The sequence below is a fragment of the Etheostoma spectabile genome, chromosome 2 (genome assembly GCF_008692095.1).
Source record: "Etheostoma spectabile isolate EspeVRDwgs_2016 chromosome 2, UIUC_Espe_1.0, whole genome shotgun sequence".
Taxonomy (NCBI): domain Eukaryota; kingdom Metazoa; phylum Chordata; class Actinopteri; order Perciformes; family Percidae; genus Etheostoma; species Etheostoma spectabile.
The window spans coordinates 5,354,461-5,359,598 of NC_045734.1; the positions used below are offsets into that span (position 1 = coordinate 5,354,461).

General features: G+C 40.5%; 1 protein-coding gene across 4 annotated transcripts in view; it reads left to right on the forward strand.

The window, feature by feature from the left end:
- The window catches only part of sh3pxd2aa (SH3 and PX domains 2Aa), a 167,093-nt gene that overhangs the window by 8,704 nt on the left and 153,251 nt on the right, over positions 1-5,138 (forward strand). Inside the window, exon 1 of one of the 4 annotated variants that reach the window (XM_032527026.1) lies at positions 1,754-2,087. The exons of the other annotated variants lie outside the window; for them this stretch is intronic. The gene's annotated coding sequence lies outside the window, so the exon portion shown is untranslated. Of the gene's footprint in view, positions 1-1,753; positions 2,088-5,138 lie in introns of those variants that run through there. 4 annotated transcript variants of the gene reach the window in all.

The window sequence follows — 5,138 nt, forward strand, 5'->3', positions numbered from 1 at the left end:
CAGCGAGACAAATGAAACCAATCGGTGCTGCCTACACCGTGTTATCCTCTTGCTAGCTTTAGCACCCAACAGGCTTAAACAGGGCACATTATAAACACGTTTTTAGCCTCTAAACATGATCAAAATATCATTACCAGTGCCAGAGGTGGGTAGTAACGAGTTACATTTACTCCGTTACATTTACTTGAGTAAGTTTTTGAAAAAATTGTACTTCTAGGAGTAGTTTTAAATCACTATACTTTTACTTTTACTTGAGTAGATTAGTGAAGAAGAAGCTGTACTCTTACTCCGCTACATCAGGCTACAATGAGCTTGTTACTCGTTACTACGCGTCATTGTTTTTACCCCAGCGTACGTCTCATTTTAATGTTTTATTTTGACAGAGAGATAGAGTCTTCCGCTGAAGGCTCTACCACGTGACTGTGCTTAACCAATCACACGTCGTTGTGCAGTCACAACCATGTGTGACCACCAACGTGACCATACTCGTTTCAGCAGCGGGACAGGTTAGCCATAGACATATAAAGAGGTTAGCTTTACAGTCGTAGCAAAGCAAAGACGTCAGAATCAAACGTCGCCAAGGCAACACAGACCAGAAGGACCCCCCCCCCACCCCACCCCCGGCCTCATAGTGAAAGCATGGCTACCTTTTAGTAAAACTGCGAAACAGCAGCTACATTGTGCGGCGTCTTCTGTGTCGACCAAAACAAACGGACATGTGAGCGTTCAACAAGTCAACATCTAACCTGAGGAGACGTAGCGGTAGTTTTAGTTTTTGCTGTGGATAGGTGGACGTTTGTCTTTTAGGTTACATACAGTATGTTTTACACATGCAGTATCCATCCAAATTTGATGTGACAAGTCTCTTCACTTAGGCTATTTTGTAATTAATAAATTCATTTTAATTTATTCTATTGATTGGATGAACTATAATTTGCCTAAAGATGATTATTTTCTATTTTTGTCGGTCTGATTGATGCTTGTGTTAAGAAATAAATCAGACATTACTCAACAGTTACTCACTACTTGAGTAGTTTTTTCATCAAGTACTTTTTTACTCTTATTCAAGTAATTATTTGGATGACTACTTTTACTTTTACTTGAGTCATGTTATTCTGAAGTAACTGTACTTTTACTTGAGTACAATTTTTGGCTACTCTACCCACCTCTGACCAGTGCCTACCCATGTGCAGTTAGTCCTTCCGAGTGGACACAGTGAATTTGACTGCTGAAGATAGACAGAAAGGCGTAAGTTGTGACAGTTGACTAGTGTGGACTTTACTAGAAAACAGGAAATAAACAGGGATGTGGGCACTGGCTGGATTAACACAACTGTTCTCTCTCATCTTCTGCCTTCAAATTCACTGTGTTCACTTGTAAAATCACTTTAGGATTGTTCTTTTGTGGATGATTTGAAATGATTATCAAGACACCATCAGAGGTGCACAGACTGTGCCTGCTGAATAGACGCTTCCTCTGCACCCCCTGACCGGCACTTCCTGCACCCACCACAAAGGCACAGAAGGCGTGCTTGGTCCATTTCAAAGTGGGAGTGACCCCAGTAAAGGAAAGCTGTGGCGTGGGCCTGGTGTGTGGTTCATAAAGGGCACTATTTTGGCAGCAGACACAAAAACTCTGGCTAGGAGGGTTTCCAAAGACCCCCTTGCCAAAGCCTATGAATGGAATTGTCAGTTTATTTCTCTTGTGACATTTTGGTTGGCTTTGCTGAGAAACAGCTTAAAAGAATTTGTCAGGCTTTATTGTCATTTGTTAACCTCTCTAGCTCAACTGAAAGAATTAACTGACTGTCTTAGACAAGTGTTTGGGTTGTGGTTCCATGTGGAAAAACTTCACTCCCGTGCAAAGAGAATTTTTCCAACCTGACTTATTGTAAGCAGAACATTCGCACTTTCATGGTCTGAAAGTATGATGTGTGTCTGTTTTACAGTTCACTTTAAATATAGTAGTTTAGGCGGGGTTCACTGCATTTAGTGGCTAGGCCCACATTCTCTGCCCCACCAAGCACTCGGCTCTTTTGCCTTCTTCACTTGAAAACTGAGACTGGGTCCTGGCTGTCCTCCGAAACTGTAAGTTATTTTCTCTAGTCACATACTATCTACACTATCTCTTATGGTCACTGGGTTTTGTTAATGGTCAGTTTATTAGAAAATGTTGTCTTCAGTCAGAAGTAATCTGTAAACTCAACATTAATATTCAAAGCCATTTCAGGAGAACATGATGAAATAATCAGAAGTCCAATTTGTTCTGTCATTAGAATTCATGTTTCTCTCTTTGTTTCTGAGCATGAATCAAACTTTTGTTTTCAAGTCTTGCTTCCTCTGTGGGAATAACAGATGTACAGGGTCTTTTCTTGCTATCTGGGACATTCAAGCCCCTTAAGCCTTCCTTGAGTTGTTTAGTTTTTCCCTGCTCCTTTGTGTTTTTCCTGTTTATGAATACATTTTTAGACCCTTTTGAAAAGAAAATGACATTTCAGAAATGGGTTATTGACACGTGGCTGCTGTGGAATCGGAAGGAAAACCTTGACTAATCTGTAATCAGGAAAATACTTGTTTTTGAACTGAATTATTCCATGTCTCTTGAATGAAAGGGGTTCCTTCTAAACCAGTAGTACATCTGGTCCAACTTACTCATGTTAGGCCCTTTACAGTCATCTACAGTCAGTTATGTTCCAGTCTCATTGTTTCCTAATCCCTCGATACCCATTTTAGTTTGAACATCTTCCTGTTTCTAAATGGAGGTGTGGTTAATAACAGCTGAGTGTTAGAAATCAAGAGATCATGAGGATCATGCTTCTCCCAGTGAGCTTGTCCTTATGCTGCCTCCTTGCCCAAATTTCAGCCTTCATGTTGCAATTGCAGCAATGCCCTATTGGTCCAGACATGCCTGCTGTTCAAGAATGTCTTGCAGCAATCACAAGATAATGCTGGGCTTTTCTATCTTGATTTCTGTTGTTCTTATATCCCCTCAAGAACACGAAAGATACTGTACATTGAAGACCTGTTAATATTGTTTTCATGCTTGCAATTTGAAATTAATTTGTCTCTGTGGCTCCTCTGAAAATGGCTTACAGCTAAAAGCCATATTTAGCATTACGAAAGTTGGTTTTGTTAGGGCGTTCGTGAACGTTAGCAGACGTTATCTTATCAATCTTGTGAGAGATGGTGAGACAGAAACAGGTCTGGAATGAAGTTGGTTTTCTCCTGATTTGTTTGTCTGAAAAATGTTGTCTTGGTGTCAGAATGTTTTGGAGATATGTGGCTTGTGGAAAATGGATCCAATAGTTACTTTGGTGACAATGGGGAGAGAGAATCAGTCATAATATGTGTTCACGTTTTTCTTCTCCCAATGGCATCAATACTGTCTAGTTTGACAGTTTGAGTTGAGTTTTATGAGCATGGTGCCCTGCGCCTGACGGACCAACAGGATAGTGACACTCTTCTGTCAGTCATCATCTTAAACCCGCCCTATATTATGCATTGGTCCGATTTCCACTTTATTTACTATATATTATCTATTTCTTCGGCCCATCAGCACATATAGCGACATGCGCTGATGGCAGTAGCTGATGTTGATCTGTTTTGCGCTGCCTTAATGTTGTGTTAATTGGTCTGACTCATACAGCAGTAGCCTACCCAGTGTAAGAAAATGATGTTCGAGAAGATGTTGAGAATCAACAGAAGCTCGTCCTGCTTTCCTGGTGTCACTGGTGTGGCTGCGCTGCTTTCTGCTCATTCACACTTAGTGTGATGAAGATAGCTCAATATTTTTCTAGAATGAGATTTATTTGCTTACCTGCCGCAAAAAACAACAACAAACATGGGTATCAACGTTTTGCCAAATGAAAATTCTACACATCTGTATCGGCTGAGAAATTTGCATTATGTGCATCCCTAAAACGAAGTGAGTGGTCCGCCCAGGGCCAGGTTGGCGGAAAAACAGTCCGAACAGAAGGGGGGCCAGATGTATCTGCCATGATCAAATCAAACATGAGCTCGCTGATCCATCTGGCTCCCAGGCAAGTGGAACACAGTTGTAATATTCTGTAAAATGCATCTTCATGGGAGAAGTAATAGTGATAATAATGAATGAATACTTATAGCTGTGTACAACAAAATTTATGTTGTGTTATAAATTGGTTATTAAATGTTCATGTATTCCTAATAAATGCTGGAGAAAATTGGGGGAAACTATTCACCAAATACTTGATTGGGAACATTTTGGCTGCACTTAGCTATCACAACTGAATGTAGTTGAGCTCTGAGACAGCATGTTGTCTTATTTTAGTTGTTGCATCAGTGTGTCCCATTCCTCATGAAAATGTGAAGACAAAGCAGCTACCGGGTTATATGGAAAACAAAATAACCAGAGTTCATTACAGGTAAATTAAAGATCTTTACTGCTAGATGTCTCCTTTATCGTGAGAGGCAGCAGCCCAGACTGTTCTAATTTAGTGGGAGTAAATGGAGTCTATTTTGGGGACTGGGGGGGCGTTAGGTTTAAGCTTGATATTTTAAGCATGGGCAGACCATGGATGGTTGTTGGTTGTTATTTCTACTGCGGTTGCCATCACATACCCATCTGCTTCTGGGGTTTGGATTTTTTTACTGAGTCCACATCGTCCAGTCGTATACCTCAGCTCAGCACGGATTTGCCTCTGAGTTGAAAAGAATTGTCCAGAGGCATGATGGGTGGAGTTTGTAGAGCACACAATTACGGCCACAGAGTAGAATTGGAGCAGGTTCCACATAGATCTGTGAATAATGTGGATTTACACTAGAGCCCGACCAGGCCTATTAATAGTGGATTTCACAGATGTTTCTGTATGGGCATCTGTTAGCCAATAAGTGACAAGAAATGGCAAAAATCCCAAAGACACATTCAAACCAGAGTTATTATAGTTTTACACTTTTCATTAGTTTCTATTTTGTTGGTAACTTTTCTTTTCAATTCACTTTATCTGCAAATATTATCCAGAGTGGGTTTGCTTGTTTTTTTCTTTATCAGTATTAGTTTTAAATGTCAGGGGCAAGCCCTGAACATCCACACAGGCGTTTTCAGTTAATGTGGCTGAGTAGACTGTGTAGGTGTGGTTAGACTGAGTGATTGACATCTTC